General features: G+C 32.7%; 1 long non-coding RNA gene across 2 annotated transcripts in view; it reads left to right on the top strand.

The window, feature by feature from the left end:
- Window positions 1-13,938: 13,938 nt before the first annotated feature.
- Window positions 13,939-25,129, top strand: part of LOC103887313 — a 28,359-nt gene continuing 17,168 nt past the window's right edge. The window contains exon 1 of one of the 2 annotated variants that reach the window (XR_004176581.1): window positions 13,939-15,427. This is a non-coding gene — a long non-coding RNA (uncharacterized LOC103887313). The remainder of the gene's footprint in view (window positions 15,428-25,129) is intronic. The other variant, XR_651375.3, reaches the window with a different exon arrangement.

The following is a 25,129-nucleotide window of genomic DNA, read 5'->3' as shown; positions in this document are numbered from 1 at the left end:
TACTCCTACAAAGTACCAACCACCCTAGATACAAGGTTAAAAACTCCTGAACTAAAGGCTTAAGCAAAAGAAATGTTGTGATGATTTTGCAGTATGCAATTATTACCTCAGTTTTACTATTATTTATTGCTCTACACAACATGTCAGTTTTTAACGGAATGAATGCACAAAAATTGTCCATTATCCTGTCGATGGTCATCTGAGTTTTAAAAGGGAGCTTAAAAAGGCAAAGAAAAATCCACAGTCAAATAAAAACAAACAAACGAAAAACATCTTCAAGAGAAAGAACAATTATTATAACCAGATTCAGATGTGACACAAATGTTGAAACTATGTGACTATCAAGCAGGGAATTTAGAATAATAATTAATACATGTAAAATTCTAAAACTTTCAAAAATAGGAGGACAGTGTGCATGATCCAATTGGTTATTTTAGCAAACCATTGGAAATCATAAAAAAGAATTAAATGAAATTTATGGAAATTAAAATATATAATGGGAAAGAACCCCTTCTCTAGGCTCCTCAATATAATCAACACAGCAAAAGAAAGTCTCAGTGAACTTAATGCATATTCAATGGGAAATACCCAAGTTGAAACACAAAGAAAAAAATCTAGTGAGGGAACAAAAGGAGGATACCCAACAGCTGTGAAACAATAGCAAATGTTCTAACATATATAATTGTAATTGGAGGAGCAGAAAGAGAGAGAGAGGGAAAATACATATTTGGAAAAATAATGGCTAAGAATTCGCTAAAATTAATGTTGAGAACTTCAGTTTTCAGTTTTAGTCCAAACTCTATGATTAGTTTTTCAGGCTTGGCCACAGGCAATTAAAGGCTTTCCTGGCAGGTGGGAGGGTACAGGTTGTCTGCCCTACATCAGACTTAGTGCACGGCCAGTGCATTTCAGTCTCTGAAGCGAGTTGCTGTCAAAAACTAGTATTCCCCTACCTGGCCATGCTGCTATGCCTATGTGCCCAAACACTTCTCTTTGGAGATCTGCTTATCAGCAAAAGCTCAAGATAATTTTCACAATTTTAAACCATATATACGTGTATGTTTATTTATTTATTTATTTATTGAGACAGAGTCTCGCTCTGTTGCCCAGGCTGGAGTGTAGGGGCTTAATCTCAGCTCACTGCAAGCTCCGCCTCCCGGGCTCACACCATTCTCCTGCCTCAGTCTCCCGAGTAACTGGGACTACAGGTGCCCACCACCACGCTCAGCTAATTTTTTGTAGTTTTAGTAGAGATAGGGTTTCACAGTGTTAGCCAGGATGGTCTTGATCTCCTGACCTCGTGATCCATCTCCCTCAGCCTCCCGAAGTGCTGGGATTATAGGAGTGAGCCACCATGCCCAGACAACAATGTATATTTTTAATAATACAGTATATATCCTTCTCTGACTTTTTTTACACTCCGTGTTATATTTGTCAGAATAATTCTTGCTTATGCATAAAATTATTTGTCATTGATTCTTACTTCTGTCAGTTATTGCATAAATGAATGTACAAAAATTGTCCATTATCCTGTTGATGATCATCTGAGTTCCTTACATTATTAAACTTACATACATTGTTTTTATTGATATAACTTTAGGTGTCTCTTTGAGCAAATATGCAACAATGTATTTAGGGTTTAGGCCTAAAAGGGAGATCCCAGGATCACAAAATAAGCACATATTCAATTGTTCTGATAATGCCAAACTGCCTTCTAATGAAGTGTGTCAGTGTATGCTCACATCATCAGAATATGAGCATTTCTACTGATGCATTCTTTTCCTTAACAGTAAGGTTTAACATTTACAATTAAACGTTCTTGATTATTAATAAAATTGAGTGTCTTTTGATATGTGTACAGTCATTCGTGTTTTTTCTTCAGTCTTCTGTTGGTCTTTTAAGATTTTCTCTGTCTTCATTATACTGAAGGATCTGCAATCTACTGTGTGCTTGACACTTTTATTTATTGCTATTTGAAGATACAGTCATTCAAATAATTGAAAGTTTCCCTTCTCTCCTAGAGCACACAATTTGTAACAAGTAAATTAGCAAGTATATAAATAAGACAATTGTGGATATTTATAAACACTCTCCAGGTTTTTTGTTGTGTAAGAAATTCTCTATTAAGTTTTGTAATAATGCAAGTAGATAAAATATCACATTGTTTTCTATATAAGTATTATACACAGGATATTTCAGTCTCTAGCATGCATCTCTACCTGGACTCTTCCCTTCTGTCTTTTCATTTCTATAGTGTCGCAGTGGGCTCTATATGCCACAGGTTGTGTTTTTTGCAAGTAGACACTGAGATGGAATTTGGCATGCATAATGTTTATAAGTGATAAGTATTTGGGAAAAAGATGGGGATGAAGGTGTGTGGTTGGGCAAAGAAAGAAGTTAAATTATGATGCAAGCTCAACAAAGCCTCGGTCAACCTTATGTTGGGAGATCTGAAACACAAACAGCCAGTTAGAATAATCCCACATTGGCCAAAATATAAGGACCTTTGTGCCTCCACCTCAATTAGTCATTGAATATGGGCTGCCCGGGTCATCATATGCCATTTTAAGTGGGTCTTTGCAACTGTAATACGGAACTAAAAACATGGGGCTCTTTGCTTGCAGCCCAGCCACTTGATTTCAAAATGAATTTATTTTTTTTTTTTCCTTCTCTTGCATTTAAAGATAAAACCTTGAGGCAAAATGGAAAAGCTTTTTTTTATGAACATTAAAATAGACTCATATTCCTCCTCTTTTCATCATATATACTCCCTTTACATTTATCTAACTGTGTGCTAGTATCTAATTACATGTCTTCTTAAATGTTCCAGGGGCTAATCTTGAGACAGGTAGACCAATTCTGCAGACCCAGCTGCAGAGTTCCAGAGATTGCTTCAAGATGACTAATCAACAACGCAGCCATTGTCGACATGCTGTCAGCCTGAGGTCCAGGTGGACTGCAACCCAAAATAGCCACCTGAACAAGACACACAGCCATTATACTCATCCCCATTCTTACATGCCTTCCTTCCTGCCTTTCCCCCCACGCTCCAAAAAATCAAAGTAGTTACTTTGGATGGGAATCCAACTGCTTCCCCTTTGCTAGTTTTGGTTAATAATAAGTTACTTCCTACCAGACCTCACTTGTGGTAATTGGGCTCTGCAAGCAATGAGCATCGGGTCCCGATTTGTTCAGTTGGTGACATACCCCGTGTGCTCCCGGGGCTCAGCCCAAGGCTCTGGTTTCCATCAGACAAAGCATGAGGCTGCCTGATGCCTGTGAAATACAGCTACTTGTGGCTAGCTGACCCCTGTACTGGAACGGTGGGGAGTTTCCTTGCGGCTGTCTTAGGGGGATCCTCTCCTACTTTTCCTGTTGCAGTGTCTGTTGACTTCAGTGTTTCGTTGGTGCAAACAAAGTGACTTTTAGAGAAGTCGGCAAACTTTGAAACTAGAATTTTGGAACTCTGAACTTTGGAAGTGAGTGACTCAGTTGGAGTGCACCCGAACACCCTCTGCCCCCTTTGGACTGTTTGTTGCTGGGGCTCCACTCTGTTTAGACTTGGCAGCTAGTGAAACCATTTGAGCGTTTTATGCGTTTGCATTTGTGGCACCCTTGGGGCTTTGCTCGGTTTGGACTTAGTCCCCTGTGGGGAAGGTGGGGAGGGAAGGAGTTTGAAATTGAGGTGAGGGATTTGAGACTCTACCCAGCCTCTTAAACGGATATGTATTTGGAGGTGCGCCATTTATTTGTACATGTGAGTATGAATATGTGTCTTTTGTATGTGGAACTTAATTCATTCTCTCTCTCTCTGTATGTCTCTCTCTGTCCCCTTTTTCCAATTTAGCCAAAAGCTCCCTCTGCCTGAAAACAGTTCACCTTGACAGGTGACTTGCAGAGGTGGGAGGGATTTGTCTGGAGTGCTGAGGCTCTCCCTGGCGGGAGAAAAATGAGGATGGTGGGGGAATTAACCCTTCCCGGTGTGATGGCTGGAAGGCTTCCATGTCTCCCCTCCTGTCCTTCGTTTTCCTGTTCTTTTCCGTAAAGCCTGACTTCTTTTCTGCCCTCCTTTCCTTTCTTTTCTTTTGGCCCTTTCTTTATTTCTTTGTATTGAAAATAGTTATAATGGCAATTTGCTATTTTCGTATTTTAGCAAACTTAGCTAATGCGTGCTTTTGATGGTTTCTGTTTTGTTGTTTTGTAATTATAACACAAACTAATGTTTTCATAGATATTTAAATATGCTAATTATTCTGGCTCTTGAAGGGGCATTTTGATGTGTAGACTCCAGTTTATCCTCCATCAAATAAGTTTTTTCTTAATCAGTTTCTGAATTATTTTTTGTTGTTTACTTGTTTAGTACTTAAATTGTCTTTATTTTATAGATTTTGCATCTTAAATTCTCCTCCTTAGTGCAATGAATGAGGCATGATAGTTGGATCCTTCCGTAGTGGAAACTATAGGAGGCTTAAAAATTTTGTTTATGAACTGTTACTTTCATTCTCAAAATACTGGCTTATAATAGAAGAGAATTTACCTCAGTTATTTTTATCACTATAAATGAAAAGTAATTTGTTGGTTGGAATGCTTAAGAAACAGAATACTTGTTCTATAACTGTTGAAATAATTAAAAAATTAAAAAATCACAAGAATCACATTTGTGGTAACAAAATTATATATATATGAGAGTGGTTTCATTTATAATTTGATCACTGATTGCCTTCTTATCTACAGAATTTGCTGATTCAGTTTGGGAACTGGCTTGAAGCCTTCGTACCCCAAATATGCAAATCTAGAATTATATACCCTACTAAAAATAACCTTCAATATAAAAGTCATAATAAAGATGTTCTTAGACAAACAACTGCTAATAGTGTTAGTCCCCTGTAGAGCAACGCTACCAAAATCCTATAAGAAGTTCTTCAGGCTGAATAACAATTATCTCAGATGGTCTAAAGAAGGTATAGGAAGAATTAAGATCTTCAAAAAGGTAAATAAATGAGTAAATACAAAAGACTTACCTGTTTAAACCAGTACATCTCAAATTTTGACATGCATCAGAAACATCTTGTTAAAATAGGGCTTGTTAAAATGCAAATTTCTGAGCTCAATTCCAGAATTTCATAATTTCATATGTGTGTATATATATGTCTGTGTGTGTGTATATATATATATAAGTGTGGGTGGGGTGTTAATATTATCTATCTATCTGTCTGTCTATCTATCTAATGTATTGTAAGAAACCATCTACATTTATTGTTGCTGCAAATGATAGCTGTGGTATAAAGACAATATTATCATTAGTAAATCCATTTCAGTTGTAAAATTTATACATCTAAAAAAAATGGGTGATTCTAACTGTTATTAGAATTATTAGTCAAAGTCAATAGCCTCACAGGTTAAATATTTTTAGTTCAGTTTAAGTAGGTTTACGGAGAGTGGTGTCTAATGTGTGTTCCCTGATCTCTTTGCAGACAACATAATTTTGTTTATAGTTCATATGTTCTTTTCATACAAGGTGTAGAACATAAACACAGTAAAAAACTATCCAGGAAATATTATTTTTTGATACTATGCTCATGAACATGGCATGAAATATCTACTTTCAGGACTTAAATCACTGTCCGTTAGAGCCAATATTTGGCTTTACAAGTTATATTTGATCATACATATATTTCCTCTCAGTTTCTACTTTTTTAAATTTTCATAAAAACAACATGCTTTAAACTTTTCCTATGAAAGAGGACTTTAAGCAATAGTTAGAAAACCAAATGTTTGGAATACATTTGTATTAAATTTCATTAATTACTTTTTTAATAGGTGCCAATAAACACACAAGACTTGAACAGTTCTTTCATAATATATTTCCTTATTGCAGTAAAAATAATTCTAATATAGGCACACATATAATCACAGGGGCTTATAATCACAAGAAATTAATGTTACAATTGATAGCATTTATTTAATTTTCAAGTTTTGGAGGAATTTTAACTATATTACCAAATTTAATCATTCTATTAATATTATGATATTATTATTATTATTCTGTTGATGAAAATTGAACATTAAAATATTAAGAAAATTCTGTTTGAGCTAGAATTTGGATGTATGCTTACGTTCATTCTCAAATAAAAGAAATTATTTACAGTAAATTCCAGGGCCCTCTGAAATGCCATGTTATCTTTGTGGAATAATTCTTAGAAATATAAACAGGTATAATTACTTAAAAATACAGAATGAAACAAAAGTAAGGAATAGAGATGTGCTAATTTTTTTATAACGCTATTACAATTTGTTTTATCGTTTTCAGAGCCAAGGAACTTACAGAAAAATAAATATATTTTACTTGAAAATATCATATTTCTTTCAAGAAAATGAATATATAACTTATGGTAGTGTCTTCTGGGATTGGTGGTTCAAAGCCAAACTGCAGTATAGGGTAATAAGGCACTGAGTATGAAGTCATACCATCTTTTCCTCTAAGGAATGTTCATAACTTTCAATACCTTTTGGGATTGTCTGTAAGTAAAGATATCACATAAAATTTCACTAGCAATATTTGAGATTAAAATGAAAAAAGAAATAGTTTTTAAATTAGCTTTTAAAATAGTTACTGGTATGAATATTTTATGGAAAGCAGTTCCACCAATTAGCTCCTAGGTGTGCAGAGACCTGATAGCTGGATGCTGCCTAAGGCACATATGACATTAAAAAAATAAATCAGCTCTGAGGAATTCAGAGGACAGGTTGAAACATGAACATAGATTAAGTCACATGAAAATGAAAGGACTAAAGTTTGAAGTTCTTTAAAAATTTGCAATAAGATTGTAAACTCAATTCTCAGTTGCTCAGTCAGTAATTGCTTGGATACATGCATGCTAGAAGACTTGAAGCAAGATGTTGATCTTTTATTCTCACCCTATGGATTCTGTCCTCTCTTTGAATTTATTATTGATTCTTTCAAAATAAATATTCACTGGGGTTTAGATTAGAGATGAAAACCTGGCACATAATTATGCTTGTGAATCTCACTATCAGAGGATTTGGCAAATGACTGTTTTCTATTTGAGTCTTCTCAAAAATCAGTAGCAGCTTTCATTGGCTTTTGTATCAATTAGCTAGAGAATTGATTTTAAGTTAACCCACAGAAGCATTTTATGACTATGGAAATATTTCAGAAGTTTTATGTAACTTGAATTACATTTTAGAAATCATTAGCCTAAGGAAGAGTTGGTTTATGAGATTTGTTTTTGGTTTTTTTCTTTACCATTATTTTGGAAATTAGAGTTAGCCAGTAAATATTTCTGTTTTGTACGTAATTTGTTTTGGTCTGTTACAATCCTTATGTTTTAAAAATATAGAATTATTCCAGCTTTCCTTACATCTCACATTTCTACATTTTTATGTCAATACAAATTATAATTTAATATTCTTGGTAGTTTTCATACTGCTCACTCAGTTGCATCATGCTGCCCAACTCTCAGGGGCAACATTAGTCTATGGTCTAATGTGAATAGCATCCTAAGGCGTAACTACAATAATAGAGCCTGGCGTGGTGCCTCACACCTGTAATCCCAGCACTTTGAGGGGCCGAGGTGGGGGATCACCTGAAGTCAGGAGTTCCTGACCAGGCTGGCCTACCTGGTGAAACCCTGGGTCTACTAAAAATACAAAAATTAGCTGAGCATGGTGATTGTACACCTGTAATCCCAGCTACTTCAGAGGCTGAGGCAGGAGAATCGCTTAAACATGGAAAGTGGAGGTTGCAGTGAGCCAGTCACTCCACTGCACTCTAGCCTGGGTGACAGAGAGAGACCATCTCCAAATAAATAAATAAAAAATAACAAATAAATAAATAAATGAAAATAAATACAGTGTAACTACAATAATAGTGTCTTTGTTTTTGTGAGTATTGTTGGAAAAGGGCATTATAATACAATGGAAAAAACTATGTAAAAATGAAATGTAATTCAATTTATATCATAAATATTTTTGAGAACCATTTATCTACTCAGCAATTATTTACCAAACTCTACCACATACAATTTGTGGTATGTGCTAGAGATTAATTTTGAGAAAATCATACATAATTTTTACTTTCATGGAACTTTATGGAATTAACTTATAGAATTAAAGAGTTAATTAATCTTAAACATATATAACTTTCTGCTTTAATAATTTCTAAAGAGAAGAATTACAGAAAATATATGTATAATGGAAATTTTAAAAATGATTAATAAATGAAAACTTCTTTTTATAAAGTGGCAGTTGAGCTGAAAATAGAATAAATCAGTTAATGGAAACATGTATGTGGGATTGCTTTTGACAAATATTCCATAAATTTCTTATACTGAAATGAGCTTGGAACAATAAGAAATGAAAGTTCACATGAATGTAGCATAGGGAACAAGTGAAATTGTAATAACAGCATATCACTCTAGAGATAGATAGAGTAGAGCTAAAGTAGGACATACAATCGAATTGAGGATTTACATATTTACCTGAAAAGTAATGGTAACCAATTCAATTTTTTTTTAACAGGGGGTTGAATAAAGTTTAAAAAGACCAATCTTCCTGGACACTTCATCAGTTTCCTAATATGTCCCTTTTTCTTATTTCTCGTGTGACATTTTAGTTTATATATATTTACTCATCCTAAGCAAGGTCCATATCTGCTAAGATAATTTCTTATTCTGAATATCAATTAAAGTTTTTGTATTTTCAGAATGAGAGTCACAGCTAACTATGAGGAGAGCTAATCTTTTAACTGTATTTACAACAAACATAATTAAATGATAATCTCTTAAAATTAATCATGTTATTTCAAATTCCACATGTTAAAACTTTACCTATTAAAATCAATATTTCTTTTTTTTTTTTGAGGTGGAGTCTCGCTGTGTTGCCCAGGCTGGAGTGCAGTGGCGCGATCTCGGCTCACTGCAAGCTCGGCCTCCCAGGTTCACACCATTCTCCTGCCTCAGCCTCCCGAGTAGCTGGGACTACAGGCGCCCACCACCGCACCTGGCTAATTTTTTGTATTTTTAGTAGAGACGGGGTTTCACTGTGTTGGCCAGGATGGTCTCGATCTCCTGACCTCGTGGTCCGCCCGCCTCGGCCTCCCTAAAATCAATATTTCATGATTATAAATGAGTTTATAATATCAAAATTTTGGTGGTGGTAATTATGATAGGAAAGAATTTCACAGTCACTTTTTTTTCACAAAAGTAGAAGTTGAGGTTAATCCAGTATGAGCATATCTTCTCTTGCATGATGAATTTAAAAAATGATGACATTGTGGTTAAAATTTTAGTTTTTAGCTTGAAAGTCTGTATCAAGAACTGACTTTGCCTTTTTTTTTTTTTTTTTTTTTTTGATATAGAGTCTCACTCTGTCACCCAGGCTGGCGTGCAGTGTTGTTGGCTCACTGCAACCTCTGCCTCCTGGGTTCAAGTGATTCTCCTGCCTCAGCCTCCCAAGTAGCTGGGGCCATTTTTAGACATGGTATAATATATATTTTCCACCAATACTAGAATACACGTATTACTTGTATTTTTTTGATGAGAAAACCAGATTTGGAAAGTTTAAGCTGTTTCCCCAAAGCACTATGTTAAATAATCTCAGATTGTACATACCTAAGAATAGATGATCTTGCCCTAAATTTCCTCCATGTAAATGTAGGCTCTGTTAGTATTTGTATAAAAATGAGCAATCTACCTCCTTTTCTGTGCCTCTGTTTTTACATTTGCAAGTTAGTGATGATAATATGATCTAAAAATAGGATTGCCGGAAGGAATAGATAATGTTATATAAAACAGTGTTTAGCACATAGTGTTTAATGGCAGTTGTTCTCATAATCATTATTGCTATTATTTAGTGCTAATAGTGATAGCAAGAGTAGTTATGATATTTATGTAGTGTAAAGCATGTGTGTGAGGTAAGAAAAACAACGGGATGTGTAAGATGTTGATACTTGATTATCACAGTTTATTTTCCCTTTTGCAGATATATATGTAAAAATACATATATCTGCAGAATATGCATCTGTAATATTTTGTGCGGATGGAGATAGATTATATTCCAAGTATCCCTTAGTGTTAGGTGATCATAATAATAATGTTATAGTCAATGGGATGTGGGCAGAAGTAATGTTTGTCTCTCTCTGGCCCAGTTCATAAGTATATCCCACAAAGTGATAATTTGCATGTTCTCCTCTTTCACTAACTGGATGCCAATGACGAAGGTGATTCTGGAATTTTCAAATGGTAGATTCTCATCTCTTTGAACAGAGATAACCCATATTTGAGCTAAAACAATTTTGGAGTCTAAATTCTTCTGTTTTTTTCTTTCATAGCGTCATGATTCTTTTTTTTGCGTAAAGTAATTTTCAGCATATCAATGTCTATCAAAACCTATAATGATACCAAGAGATTCTTCTGTCATAGCTAGATATAACCTTCATTCAGATAGAACTATGAACACAATGAATATTTATTCAAAGAACATATATTAACATTCACTGGATAAAGTTTAAAAAAACTGAATTAAAAATGCATAGTTTATGTTAAAAACCATTTTTACAAAAATTAGTTTTACATTATATATTTTCAAAGCAGCATAAAAGTATAGGAGGCTTTATTATGACAACTGCCAATTCTATCAACATAGAAACGTTTGATTTAATAGAGACTCTTTAGTCAAAGTATTAAACTCTCTCGTTGTCTAACTCACTTTTTACAACCCCCAACTATATTAATAAAACTTTTTAAAGTACCTATTTTACAATCATTGGAAACATAAATTACTAAAGTTGTCTGATTTTATCAATTATTAATAGTGTTATTAATTCTTATAAAGATATGTAATTATGGAAAATATAATTTGATACCTGAAAAAATGATATCCAGAAAGATACAAATTATGTTAGCCTAGGTCAACAAGACGTCAGAACAGAAATTTCACAGTTCACATTCCCCAATGGAAACGAATATTAGCAGCAATTCACAGTCAAAAGTGCATTTTCAGGAGCATTGAAGTCCGGATAGGAGATTGTGAATCCCCAGTGGAGTTTAAAACCAAAAAGGTCCACTGTAAGAGGGCAGGCTTGTGCCTCAATGGCAGGCTTACCAACCATAGTCCTAGCTTTAGACTAAGCAGCCATATACTTCTGGAAGATTAGCTCTGCCATGGTTTTCACACCAGCTTCATTAGCTCAGGCACCTGGGTGGATTCATGCCCATATCTACCCTGGATAAAAGGCCCTCTGACATTGAACCTGACTACAGATCCTCCAGCAGCCCTGTAATTTGGCTCCATCTCCACACTATCACAGTCCACGGACAGTCTTGCCTGCTTTGGTACCTAATGAGCGCTATGCCTCTTTATGCCCATGTTAACAGGCTCACTGACATTTGACTGGACAATAGCCCCTTGAAGAAGCTCAATGGCCCACTCTATCCCCATGCTATCATGGTCTAGAGGCAGTGTTACCCACTCAAAAACCTGGCAGGAGCCATGAAAATTGGCATTCCCAGTAGAAGCCTGCTGACCTCAGACTTGCCTGTAGACCCTGAAATAGCCTAATGTTCTGGATGCAGTATTGCTCTACTGGGTTCCTGAAGGCAGTCCTGCCCACCCAGGGGTCCACTGGGGACCTTATCAATGAGTCTTTTTGGCAAGAGCTGTACCTATATAAGACGCGAATAAAAGGACTATCATATTCAGAGTCAACTGTAGACCCAAAAGTGGCCCCACAACCCATTTCTATTCCTGCTCACCTGCAGTCACAGAGTTAGTCCCGCCAGTCTGGGTATCCAGCAGAAGAAGGTCTATATCTGCCAAAATCAGTCTGTAAACACAGATAAATGTATTTGCTCCTTCAATGTACAGACACTAATGCAAGTCTACAAGGATCACCAAGAATCAAACATGACACACTAATAAAGGCCCAGTAATTGACTCTAAAAAAATGGAGTTTCATAAACTGCTTGACAGAGAACTCAAAATAATCATCTGAAGGGAACTCAATGAGCTACCAAAAACAAAAACAAAAACAAAAAAAACAAAAAAAAACCATGTAGCTAACTGAACAAAAATCAGAAAATCAATACATAAGTAATATTAAATGTGTAACAAAGAAATGAAACCATACAAAAGAAAGAAATCCTGGAACTAAATAATACAATGACTTAACTTAAAAATTTAACAGGTAGCTTCAACAACAGACTCAATAATTCAGAAGTAAGAATCAGCTAACTATAAAGTAAATCATTTGAAATTATCCAATTAGAGAGGTAATAAAAGAAAAAATAAAGTATAAAGGATTTATGGGACACCATCAAGAATAACAATGTAGTCATTACAAGAATCTGTGAAGGAAAAAAGGGAGAGAAACAGCAGAAAGTACATTTAAAGAAATGACAGCTGAAAACTTTCTAAATCTAGAAGGGGAAATGAACATCTTGATTCATAAAACCCAAATTTCCAAATAGATATAATTAAACTGAAAAAAGTCAAAGACAATGAGATAATTTTCTAGGCAGCAAGAGTAAAAAGACATGCCACATACAATAGAGCCCACTTAAGACTATCAGTCTGTTTGTCAGCAGAAATTTTGCAGGCCAGGAATGAAATGATACGTAGAAAGTACTAAAATAAAAAAAGAAAAAAAAAAATTGCCAACAAAGAATACTTTACAGGGTGAAACTGTACATTAAGAATAATGAAAAGACTTTCCAAGACAAACAAAAAAATAAAGAAGATGTTTAACCACTAAACCTGTGTTACAAGGAGTGCTAAAGGAAGATTTTCACGTTTTAAAGTACAGATGCTAAACAACAACATTAAAATGTATAAAGGTATAAATGTAATTTAAAAGGTAAGCAAAGAAACAGAATATTTTAATAGTATAATAGTAGAACATAAATCATTATTAAAAGCAGTATATAAATTAGAAGAAAAAAGTAGTCAGAATAACCATTACCACAGGATTATTTTAATACCAATACACTGTAAAAAGAAAATGTAACATCATTTACATAAACTGCATATGCAAGAAAAAACATGAAATGTAGAGTATCTGTATCCAATTGAAGTTATGTTATCAGCTAAAGCAGACTTATTTATCTAGAAAACGTTCAATTTGAGCCCATTGGACAACAAGTTGCAGAGTAGATACACAACAGGTAAAAGGGAAAGAATCAAAGCACATCATACAAAAAATTACCAAACTACAAAAAGAAAAAGAAGAGAAGATTTAAAAAATTACAGAGACAGAAAACAATGAAATGGCAAAAGTAATTTCTTACCTATCAATAATTATTTTAAATGTATATGGATTAAATGGTTACACTTAATATGATCCATGTAATCTATTATAAATAAAATCAATTTAATAAAATGTAAATGTATATGAATTAAACTTACCAACCAAATGAAACAGAGTGGCTGAATAAATTTATGTATATATAAAAATATATTACATATATATGTATGTTATCTATAAGATATTTTCTAGATTTATGGTACAAACAGGCTGAAAGAGAAAAGACAGATAAAGACATTTCATAAAAAACAGTCACAAAAAGAGGACAGGGATTATCATACATAAAATAGACTTTAAGTGATAACTTGTCTCAAGAAACAAAGCAGGTCATTATATGATGATAAATTGTCAACGGAATACGCAGATATAGCAATGATAAATATATATGTACCCAATATCAAATATATCACAAATTGAATATATTCAGCCTTTTATTTGTCAATGATACTTCAATAAATCTGGGAAAAATAATTATATAAGAAAGAAATAATTTCGTCTCTGTGAGGTCCTTTCTACAGTGGTGTGTCACATTCACTTAATGTTTCATTTATTGAAGTAGTATTCAACTAGGTATTAGTAAGAATACTTAATTAGTGTCACTATGTCCCAAGATTACTAATGATAGAGATTTTTAAATATTTTACTCTTTTATGTTTGATCTGTGCTCACACAAACATAGAAAATCAATATGTATGGCTATATTTTTCAGATTGATGCTGTAGAATTTCTCCAGTTATGCACTATGAATAAGTTCTGGAGATCCAATATACAAAATGGTGACTATAGGTAATCATTCTGTATTGTATATTTGAAATTGGTTAAGTATAGATCTTAAGTCCTCTAACCCAAAGCTTAACATGTGAGGTGACGGATAGGTTAACTAGGATGATGTAGTGACTCACAATATATAGTATATCAAAAAATCAAATTGTTCACTTTAACTATATAAAATTTATATTTATCAGTATAACCCCAATAAGGCTGAGAATAAAGAAATCAGCTTTGGGGAAACAAAAATGAATCATGTTAGTCCAGGCATTTATATACGCTCATAGGCTCATTTTAAATGACTTTATTTGGGATCTAGGCCTTTATGTAGAACATTTGAAAGCTGGTACTGGTATATTTATTTCTTTATCTTCAATCCTTTTTGACTTCCTCTATTACTCCAGTCTGTATATCTAGCAGTCTCCTCTCAAACATCTCTACTCTTTCTTCAAATATATTTGCTTAATCCATTCCCAGAGTGCCAAACTTGACTTTTCTTTTATAAATTTATGTACGTGTTTATTCATATTGTATTGTTTCCGGCAGTTACTGGCTCAACAAATGTGTTTTAACAATGACTTTCATTCAGATCAATATTCTAAATACGTCACTCACAACAATAAAGATGGTTTTAAAATACTTATAATCCTTTTCCAGCCTCTGCATAATTAATTTAGTCCTCTCTAGAAACAATTTTACACAATAATGAAGAAATAACCCTTTCCCAATTTTCAGTCTCTCTCAAGGGCAATAAGAGATGATATTGACTAGACTATACTCCTTATGTGAACTGCATGAAGTCAGAAAAATAAAGAGCATATCTTTAAAACAAAACAATGCACTTGGCAAACATTGTAGTAAAAATGGAAAATGTTTTAGTGTTTTTCAAGTTATACTCTAGCAGTCAACTGCCTGCATGAAGGTAGGCCCTAGGTATACATATATGTATGCAAGCTAATGTTAATCATAAAATTGAGGACTTTGCCCCTAAAATATCTTAATTACACATTTTATTGTCATAATGCTTTCTGGTCACCCACATTTAGTGCTGTGTCATAGGATTTATACCCTTTTTTACCCATTTATAGTCTTTCAAAAATGAAAGCAGAATAAAGTTAAAAGATGGGCTATTTCAGACAAGAGATCCAGGACAGACTTGTTTGACTTGAGGCCACTTTATTATTACACTGAATGTGACATCATAGGCATTCAGAATCTGATGAAACAATCTTCTAGGAGCAGCTAACCTAACAAGAATCCTAAGACAGGAGTGTTTATGTTTGGGTTGAGACACATTGAGGAGCTGAGTGATTGACAGCCAGGGGAGCAAGGCATGAGGTAGATTTGTATTCTATTCTCAGTGAAATGGGAGAGCTTTAGAAGCTTTCTAATAAAAGGGATATATGATCTAAATTTTCTACTCTAAGTATCATTCTCTGTATAGCATGGAATGTAAATAGTACAAACAGAGAAATAATGAGAATGCATTTGCTAAATTTTATAATAACTTTATTATTTTAGTTTATACTATACCAGTATAAAGTGAACATTGAATATTTTATGATAATTTTGAGAAATTTTTATTGTAATGAATAGTTTCAGCAGTGTCTTTAGAGTTCCTTAAGAGTTCCCCAAGAATCATTAAATTAAAAATATTTTATTATGAATATTATCAATTATTTGGCAAAATTGGAGTAATGATATAAAGAATCATAAGTGGGAGTATTCTATTGATATATAGTCTCTAAACAAAATACTTCAAATGTAAAATAATAAATATATTTCCAATTATACATGTTCTCAAAATATGTTAGATACATTTTAGACTAACGTTAGTTTTAATATTATTTTATATTAAATATTTTATATTTATGTTATTATGCTATTTATGACCCTACTAATAAACCACAAGTAATGTATTCTTGGTTAATTTTAAGATATATATATATCTATGTGTATATATATATAGAGAGAGATATAGTTTAGTAAATTAACAACTTTTATTTAAAAATAGACTTTGAATCACAACTCAAATGTTTTCCCCATTTTATTAATTTTTACACTTATTAAGCTCCATTAAAATTATAAATTCAGATGCAGCTTGACTTACAATGGAGTTACAATTCAATAAATCTGTTATAAATTGAAAATATTATAAGTAAAAAAAGGCATATAATGCACCTTTCCTACAGAAAGTCATAGCTTAGCCTAGCCTAGCTGAAATGTGCTCAGAACACTTACATTAGCCTACAGTTGGGCAAAAGCAACTAACAAATAGTCTATTTTATACTAAAGTGTTAAATATCTCATGTAATTTATTAAATACTGTAGTGAGAATGAAAAACACAATCGTTGTGTTGGCTCTCAATGTGTGATTTTAAATGAATGCATATCTTTATTGCACAGGTATGGTATAAAGTCAAAAATATATTAAATTGAAACATCATAAGTCAGGGTCCATCTATATATCTTGCAGTATTTACATAAAAGGGGCAGAAAAAATGATCCAACATTTGTATCATTAAAATCAAAGAATAGGGAAGTGAGAATAGAACTGCAGACTAATTCAGTGAAATAATGACTAGAAACGTTGTAAATGTGGTAAAATACATAATATACAGAGTTAGGAAACTCAACTGTAAATAGGATAAATTCAAAGAAACCCCACATATTATGAAGACCCCTTAAAACCCAACAAGACATGTCACAGTGAAATTTCTGAACATCGAAGACAAAGCAAAACCTTGAAAATAGCTAGAGAGAAATTATTCATTACCTACCAATACAAATATTATATCTAAAATGATATATACATAATTTCAAAACAATATCCATGTTTTAAATATGTTTAAAATATATACATAATTTCAAAACAGCATCCATGTCTCAACTGACATGATGGTGTCTAGAAAAAAATTGCACAATATTTTTAAGTGCAGAAATAAGATAACTATTAACTATGAACTCTATATCCAGTGAAATTTTTATCATGAATGAAGGGGACTCAAAGACATTCCATGTCAAAGAAATAGTAAAATAATTTGGGTAGCATACCTTGAGGACATCATTGAAAAATGGCAGAAGGAAATTCTTCATAAAGCAAAGAAATTATAAAAGAACAAATCATGGATCACCAGGAAGAAAATTCAACTGAAAGAATAGATATGTGGACACATGCAATAGACTACCTTCACAAGTTGGATAATTCATTCATTGTATAATTCATGCAATAGGCTATCTTCAAGAGTTGTATAATTCATATTGATGATTGAAACTAAATAATGACATCATCAGATAAAAAAGAAAATGATAATTAAAAGTCAGAAAGTAAAAGATTTGAATGAAAGTCAGTCTTCTACACTGCACTTGAAATGTTAAAATGTAGATACCATTAGACTGTGTTAAGAGTCATATGAATAAAGTAATACACAGAGTAAATATACTAAGACATACACTCAAAGCATTATGAAAAAAATTAAGATAGAATTCTAAAAAAAATTTCAAGTATCCAAGAAGAAGGCAAAAAAAAAAAAAAGAGAGAGAGAGAGAAACAATGGAGTAAGAAGCAGAGGAAACAAGCAGAAGATAAATAATAAAATGGGAAATGTTTCTCTGATATAGCAGTATTGTTTTTTTTTTTAATTGTACTTGGTTAGACATGTCAATTTAAAGAAGCAATTGACAGAGAGGATAAAACACACAGCCTATCCATATGCTGTTTCCTGGAAAATTTACTTCAAATTCTACAACATGCATAGATTTAAAGTTAAAAGGATGGAAAAAATATATCATCAATTATTACTTCACATGTAAGTTGCTGGACCACAGCTCCAGAGTCTCTGTTTCAGTAGTTCCAGGGTGGGATCTGAAATGCTGTATTTTTCTTTTTTTAACTTTTATTTTAGTTTCAGGAGTACATGTACAAGTTTATTATATAGATAAATTGTGTGTCACAGGGGTTTGGTGTACAGGTTATTTTGTCACCCAGATAATAACCATAGTACCTGATAGGTAGTTTTTCTATTCTCTTCCTCCTTTCACAGTCCACCGTCAAGTACTCCCCAGCATCCATTGCTCCCCTCTTTGTGTCAATGTGTATTCAGTGATTAGCTCCCACTTATAAGTGAGAACATGCAATGTTTGGTTTTCTGTTTCTGCATTAGTTTGCTTAGGGTAATGGCCTGCAGCTGCATCCAAATTGCTGCAAAGGACATGATTTTTTTCTTATTATGGCTGCATAGTATTCCATAGTGTATATGGACCACATTTGCTTTATTCATTCCACAGTTGATGAACATGTAGGTTGATTCCGTGTCTTTGCTGTTGTGAATACTGATGTGATACACATACAGGTGCATGTGTCTTTTGGTAGAATATTCATTTATCTTCGCGTATTTAGTAGTGTGATTGCTGGGTTGAATGGTAGTTCAACCCTCAGTTCTTTGAGAAATCTCCAAACTGCCCTTCACAATGGAATTAATTTACATTCCTACCAACAGTGTATAAGCCTCCCTTTTTTTCTGCAATCCAGTCAACATCTGTTATTTTTTGACTTTTTAACAAAAGTCATTCTGACCGGCATGAAATGGTATCTCCTGTTTTGATTTTAATTTCTCTGGTGATTAGTGATGATGAGCATTTTTCCATATGTTTCTTGGTCGCTTATATATCTTCGTTTGAGAAGTGTCTGTTCATGGCCTTTGCCTACTTTTTAATGGGATTATTTGTTTCTTGATTGGTCTTTTAAATTCCTTGTAGATTCTATTAGGCCTTCGTCCAATGCATAGTTTGCTAATATTTTCACCCATTCTGTAAGTGATGTGTTTACTCTGTTCATAGTTTCTCCTGCCTTGCAGGAGCTCTTTAGTTTAACTAGATTAAAACTTTTCAAGTTTTGTTTTTGCTACAGTTGGTTTTGAAGACTTAGTCATAAATGCCTTCCTAGAGTTTGTTCTAGGATTTCCCTGTCTTAATTACATCGTGAAAACATAGTTTCAGCATTAAGTATTTATTCAGATGATTACAAATAATAGAAAGAATATGGAAAATTTTGTTCACTTAAATAAATGTAATATTGTGTCTTGTAAGTTGACAATTGTCAGGCTATATATTCGTACTCTGTCATCATTCAAGTTTATAGTCTTAAATTAAAAACTAGATAGCAATTTATGCATATATTTAAAAGTGAATTTAGTAGGTATTCCTGTGTTGATGTTAGTTTGGGTTATTTTAGTTGTATTTTTCAAATTTGGACTTCTTTTTCATAGACTCAGAAGCAAAAAAGAAAAAAAAAAAAGAAAAGAAAAAAAATGCCAGTAACTAAAATTGTATACAAATATTCTGCTTTACGTGGGAGATGAACTTTACTTATCAAATAGACAGAGTCATCATCAATGAAACACTAATATAAAATAAACATTTGTCACATAAGACTACTTTTATAAAATAAAATGTTTAAAAATCAAATATCCTCGAGAGCTGGATAATATTTATACAAAAAAAAATGTTTTAGATATGCTAGGACAACTAATAACAATGTTAAATTCATGATATAAAGATTCATTAAAAATATAGGGATTAAGAAAAAATAAATTATACTTACTCTTTCAAATATATATATATATAGTTATAGAATGAAAGGTTAAAAATGTGTGCATTCATTCATAGAAGGCTGAGAAAGCTACAAAACTTTGTGTTTAAATAATATACATTTAAATGTTGTCACGATTTCCAAAATTAGAGTTGATAACATGCCCATTTTTTTTTTCCAGAAAAAACCTTTAAACTGATTTTCATAGTATAATATTGTCTGATCATTTAAGGTTAGTAACATTCCTTCAAAGAATAATTGTGCTAATAATTTTTAAGCCATGTGTAATCATCAAGATCCACACAAAAATTGTAATTATTTTATCTTCCTAGACAGTGAAATAAAATAATTTTGAACAAAGTTAAAGTATGTTCTCAAATTTCATCCAAGACAAACTAAAAGGCTAAAAATTGAAAATATTTTATAAATCATTCTGAATAATATTACTGAATCATCTAGAGTATGATCAAGACCAAACATTTTTCTACATAAATAGGTTAAATGAATACAAATTGTTTCTCTCACTATGAAGAACTCAACACTTATTGCAAATTCTAAATTCACAGCAGTTCTCCAGGTAGAAGTTGATGGTTTTGTGCTGATTAGAAAACAAATGTAAAGAAGGCTATTTTAAGATAGGCTGCCTGTGTTCAACATAAGGCCAAATCTAAAGGAGGTCAAATAATTTGTAAATACAGTCATACAACAAAGCATCCATAGTTCAATTGGCAATAACATCTTCTTCTCAGGCTCCTGTCTATAATTTCTATGAATAAGATTATGTAATTCACAGGATTTTTGTGATTAAATGTGTGACCACAAAAGACTCTAGAGAAAATCAAAATCAAATAATTTATTGAAATGAACGTAATTAAATATTATATCTAAAATGATATATACATAATTTCAAAACAATATCCATGTTTTAAAATATAATTTTACATTTTTTATTTAAATAGAGTTATATGTTTTATTTAAGTCATAAATTATGTCAAGGAATATGTAAGGAAGATAGTTAATGCCTAGGAATGTAATAAAAATATTTTAATGCTTTCTCTATATGTTTTGATTCATAATTAAGAAAGTACCTAAGAATGACATAAATTGAAAATATGGAATAAATTATGAGATTCATAATTGTAAATCACATAAATTATAATTATTTGTGACATTAATAAATTATGAGTGGTTTATAAATCATTTCTGACAACAGTTAATTAACAAAAAGTTACTTCAACCATTCTGAGAAAAAACAATTGGAAACCTTATTATAAAGGATATTATTTATCCATAGAAAATAATCCCTAAGTGAATTATAATTTGCAAATTGAAAATGTATGCTGGTATTCATCTAAACCATCTAAATTTGTTAATATTTTAATCTCTTGCAATATATTGGATACAACAAATTATAAAATGAAACATTCTAAATAAAATTCTAAATACATTCTGCACGAGTTGGTGACCCAGTTATTATGGAAGGATAACTGATAGTCTTCAGTAAGTTGTTGAATATTTTCCCCTGTAAGTCTGTTGTTTTCAAGAACACAGTGAACTTACAAAATTATTCTAAGCTTCTTTCAATTTTATGAACTCTTTCTAATGAAGAAATAATCCGATTACCATACACTGACAATAGATAATACATGTTATTAGAGTATCAAACGTCTTAGTTAAATTTTCACATCAGAATTCAATTTTTATTTTTCTTCTGTGTTATTCTATACCACTTCTGGTTAAATTACACTAAATGTTATTTCTACACATGAACTTAATAGGGATTACTTCCATGGCAACTGGTATAAGTTTTCAGTAAAGAATAGCTTTGAAAGTACTGTATCTTCGGGATTATGTTTTGAGTTATTCTGTTGACCTTAGGGACTTTTATATTTATTTTTTCTTGGAAGGACTTAATTTGAAGAAAAGATCAGATCAGATTTAAGTTAGAATAGATGTTTCTCTTTTTTTCTCTCTGAGAAATATGGACAGAGACACAGAGACGTGCTTGCACCCTGTGTTACATAATTGATCATTTAAAACTAAATTAAGCTAATTATTTCCAGATATGATTGATATTTCAAAGACATTGTTTGCATTGGTAAAATATATTCATTCACATTTGCCTTCACAATTATTTATTCCTTAGGGATTATACCTATTTTGTTTACAGTCAGAAAGTCACATGGGTTTATAGAGGCTATAGAATATTTAATTTTTAATATAATTTCATTTTATTCTTATTTATATGTAAATATAATTTGATAATAAATAATGGGTAATAATTATTTTAGTTTTTATTTTCTCAATGAACATTTATTAAGTTTTCTAACATGGTAATTATCTAGAAGGACATTGAACATAGACTAGTTAGCAAGCAGACATTGGCCCTGATCTCATGAAGGAAGCATTTAATTAGGAAACATTACAATTTCATATAAGTGTAATTTTATCTTCTTATATGAGTGCAGAAGACTAAGACAAGTGAAAAGACAAAATAGAGTTACACACATTAAAGTAGTAAACATCCATAAATCTATCAAGGTTTAAAGTGCTTCAAACACATCAGAGGGATAATCCACAGTATATGAAACCGGCACATAAAATGCTGCCTTAGTTGAGAGAACAACCTTGAACAACAGAAAATGAGCAGTTCTTTTAAGTATTTCTGCATTTCTGGGCCTTTCTATTCCTATTTTCCTGACACCACGTTGCAGGTCTGGAATAAGCCTTTTAGTTCTTCTTTTCATGTGTTTTAGACATTTGTGGTTATTTTTCCAGCTTCTTCATTGATGAATTACATACTGTTCTATTTTTTTTTTCATTATCTCTAGAGAGCACAGCACCTGTCTTTATCTGTGTATAGCCTGCATTTTGTCATACAGAACTACATTAATGTGATTTTTTTTTTTTTTTTTTTAAACATGCAGTCTCATTCTGTTGCCCAGGCTGAAGTGCAATGGAACAATATCAGCTCAGTGCAACCTCCGCCTCCTGAGTTCAAGCGATTCCCTTGCCTCAGCCTCCCAGTAGCTGAGATTACAGGCGCCTGCCACCACGCCCGGCAAATTTTTGTGTTTTCAGTAGAGGTGGAATTTCACCATGTTGGTCAGGCTGGTTTCGAATTCCTGACCTCATTTCTTTCCACAAAGCCCCCAGCTCTGTGTATCTTGTAAAGATATAATTGCCTTTAAAAAAATGTTTCCTTAACTTGGAAGAACACTGCTACTGAAACCACTAGAATCAACAAAGATGCTCGGCACACAAAATGCTTAATTATGGGGTTAATATAAGCAAACTTTTCTATGAAGTTCTTTACACACACTATTTGCAAATCTTCATCAGCCACCCATTCCTTAACACTTCAAGGGGTTGCCTGAATAATTCTTCTGGAACTTATCTCGAGTAAGGTTATTAAAGACCTCATATCTTGAATGCAATGTACATACCTTGATCCTAATTTGTCTTGCTCTGACTTTAGCACCTTATAGGGTTGGCCTTGTTTTTCTCTAAAAATATTATCTGTCTTGAATTTTCTATTTCTATTTCCATGAAATGCCATTTTACGTGTTCCTGTTATTTTTCTGGACATTCCTTTGTAGTATCTTGTCAGCTTCTCTTAATTTATACACTCATTAATGATTAAAGTTTTCCTGAAATTTATAGTGGAAGTTTAAAACATTTTAGTGGCATCTACTCTGGTTATTTCAGTTACAATCTCTTTGTGAGAGCTCTCATATTCATATACCCAGTTGAGATTGCTCTAGGGCCTAAATATGGAGCTTCTTACTGACAACCACCTTGAACTGTCTCACCGGCACTGCCTGTTTAACACAAATCTCCTCTCCAAACATATATATTCTCTGTGTTCCCTAAGTCAGGAAATTACACCATGGTTTACATAATGGTTTTCCCTCAGCCCCAAATCTGGGATTATTCTTGATTCTCTTATTTGTCATCAATTCTATCACAAATCTAATTTATTCTATATCATACATACCTCTGAAACCCACCCACCATCTTCTTCCTCATGGCCAAGTGGCCATCATTTCTCCTCTGGATTATTGTAATATTCTCTTAAGTGATGTTTCAAAATTAACTCTTCCTACTTTGTTATTTGTTCTTCGTTCTTTAAGATCTCCTTTTGTAAATGTAAAACTGATGGTCATCTGATGTATAGAACAATTCAAGGCCTTCCTACTGATATCTGAACAGACCCAAAATCTGGCCAATAATACCATCCAGAAAAGGTTTCTTTCTGTCTAACTTTCTAGGATCTTTTCACATATCTATTCCTTTAACTCTCCATACCTTAGCTATATTGACTTCCATTTGGTTCCTTTATTTGTCATGTTTATTTCAAGCCCTAGGTCAGTTTTTCTGTTCTGAAAAGACATTTAACTCTTACTATTCCTTTATATGTGTATTTGCATGAGAACACAAACCTATATAGATTCTTCTATTAATTCTTCACATAGAATGCTGAAAATCAATTCCTTATAATTATTACAATTGAAATGTATTACATGATAAATATATATTTTCTATGATATTGAAGTTTTCCATTAGCACAGCACTTGTGTTAGTCTTGTTCATCATTATAGTCTAAGTATAGAGCTTGATAAATTGTAGGCATCAAATAAAAAGATATTTGAATAAAAATGAATAAATCAAAAACCTTATATAAACAGAATAATTAAAATTGTTTCAATGAAGAAAAAACACAGAGGCCAAATTTAATTTAAAAATTTACTAAACCTTAAAAACAAAAAATGCATCCTATTTTATTGTTCTGAAATTAAATCTAGTGCAGATGAGCCAGGGCCCACAGCCAGTGAGGTAAGAATTTATAAAATCTTGAAGAAATTCAAAATGAAGCAATGCTGTTCCCTAGAGTTTAGAAGACTAGTTTTTTCAGGAGTATACATTTCTGAAATTTTACTTCTGTTCTTTTAAAATTATTACTCAGATTTTATTGTACCAAATAAACTGTATTTATATATTTTTAAGTTTATGCATATAGGCAAATATCTCTAAAATTTCTCTTCTAATAAAAATACTTACGGCCGGGCGCGGTGGCTCACGCCTGTAATCCCAGCACTTTGGGAGGCCGAGGCGGGCGGATCGCAAGGTCAGGAGATCGAGACCACGGTGAAACCCCGTCTCCACTAAAAATACAAAAAACTAGCCGGGCGAGGTGGCGGGCGCCTGTGGTCCCAGCTACTCCGGAAGCTGAGGCGGGAGAATGGCGTAAACCCGGGAGGCGGAGCTTGCAGTGAGCCGAGGTCGCGCCACTGCACTCCAGCCTGGGTGACAGAGCGAGACTCCGTCTCAAAAAAAAAAAAAAAAAAAAAAAAAAAAAAAAAAAAAAAAAAAAAAATACTTACAAATACACATTTAGATATTTTGTGTATTTATTCAGTAAGTGTATTAATTCAAATCTTATGTTTAGC

Source organism: Papio anubis, chromosome 1 (genome assembly GCF_008728515.1).
Source record: "Papio anubis isolate 15944 chromosome 1, Panubis1.0, whole genome shotgun sequence".
In the NCBI taxonomy this organism is placed as follows: domain Eukaryota; kingdom Metazoa; phylum Chordata; class Mammalia; order Primates; family Cercopithecidae; genus Papio; species Papio anubis.
This window is presented reverse-complemented; position numbering and strand designations above follow the sequence as displayed.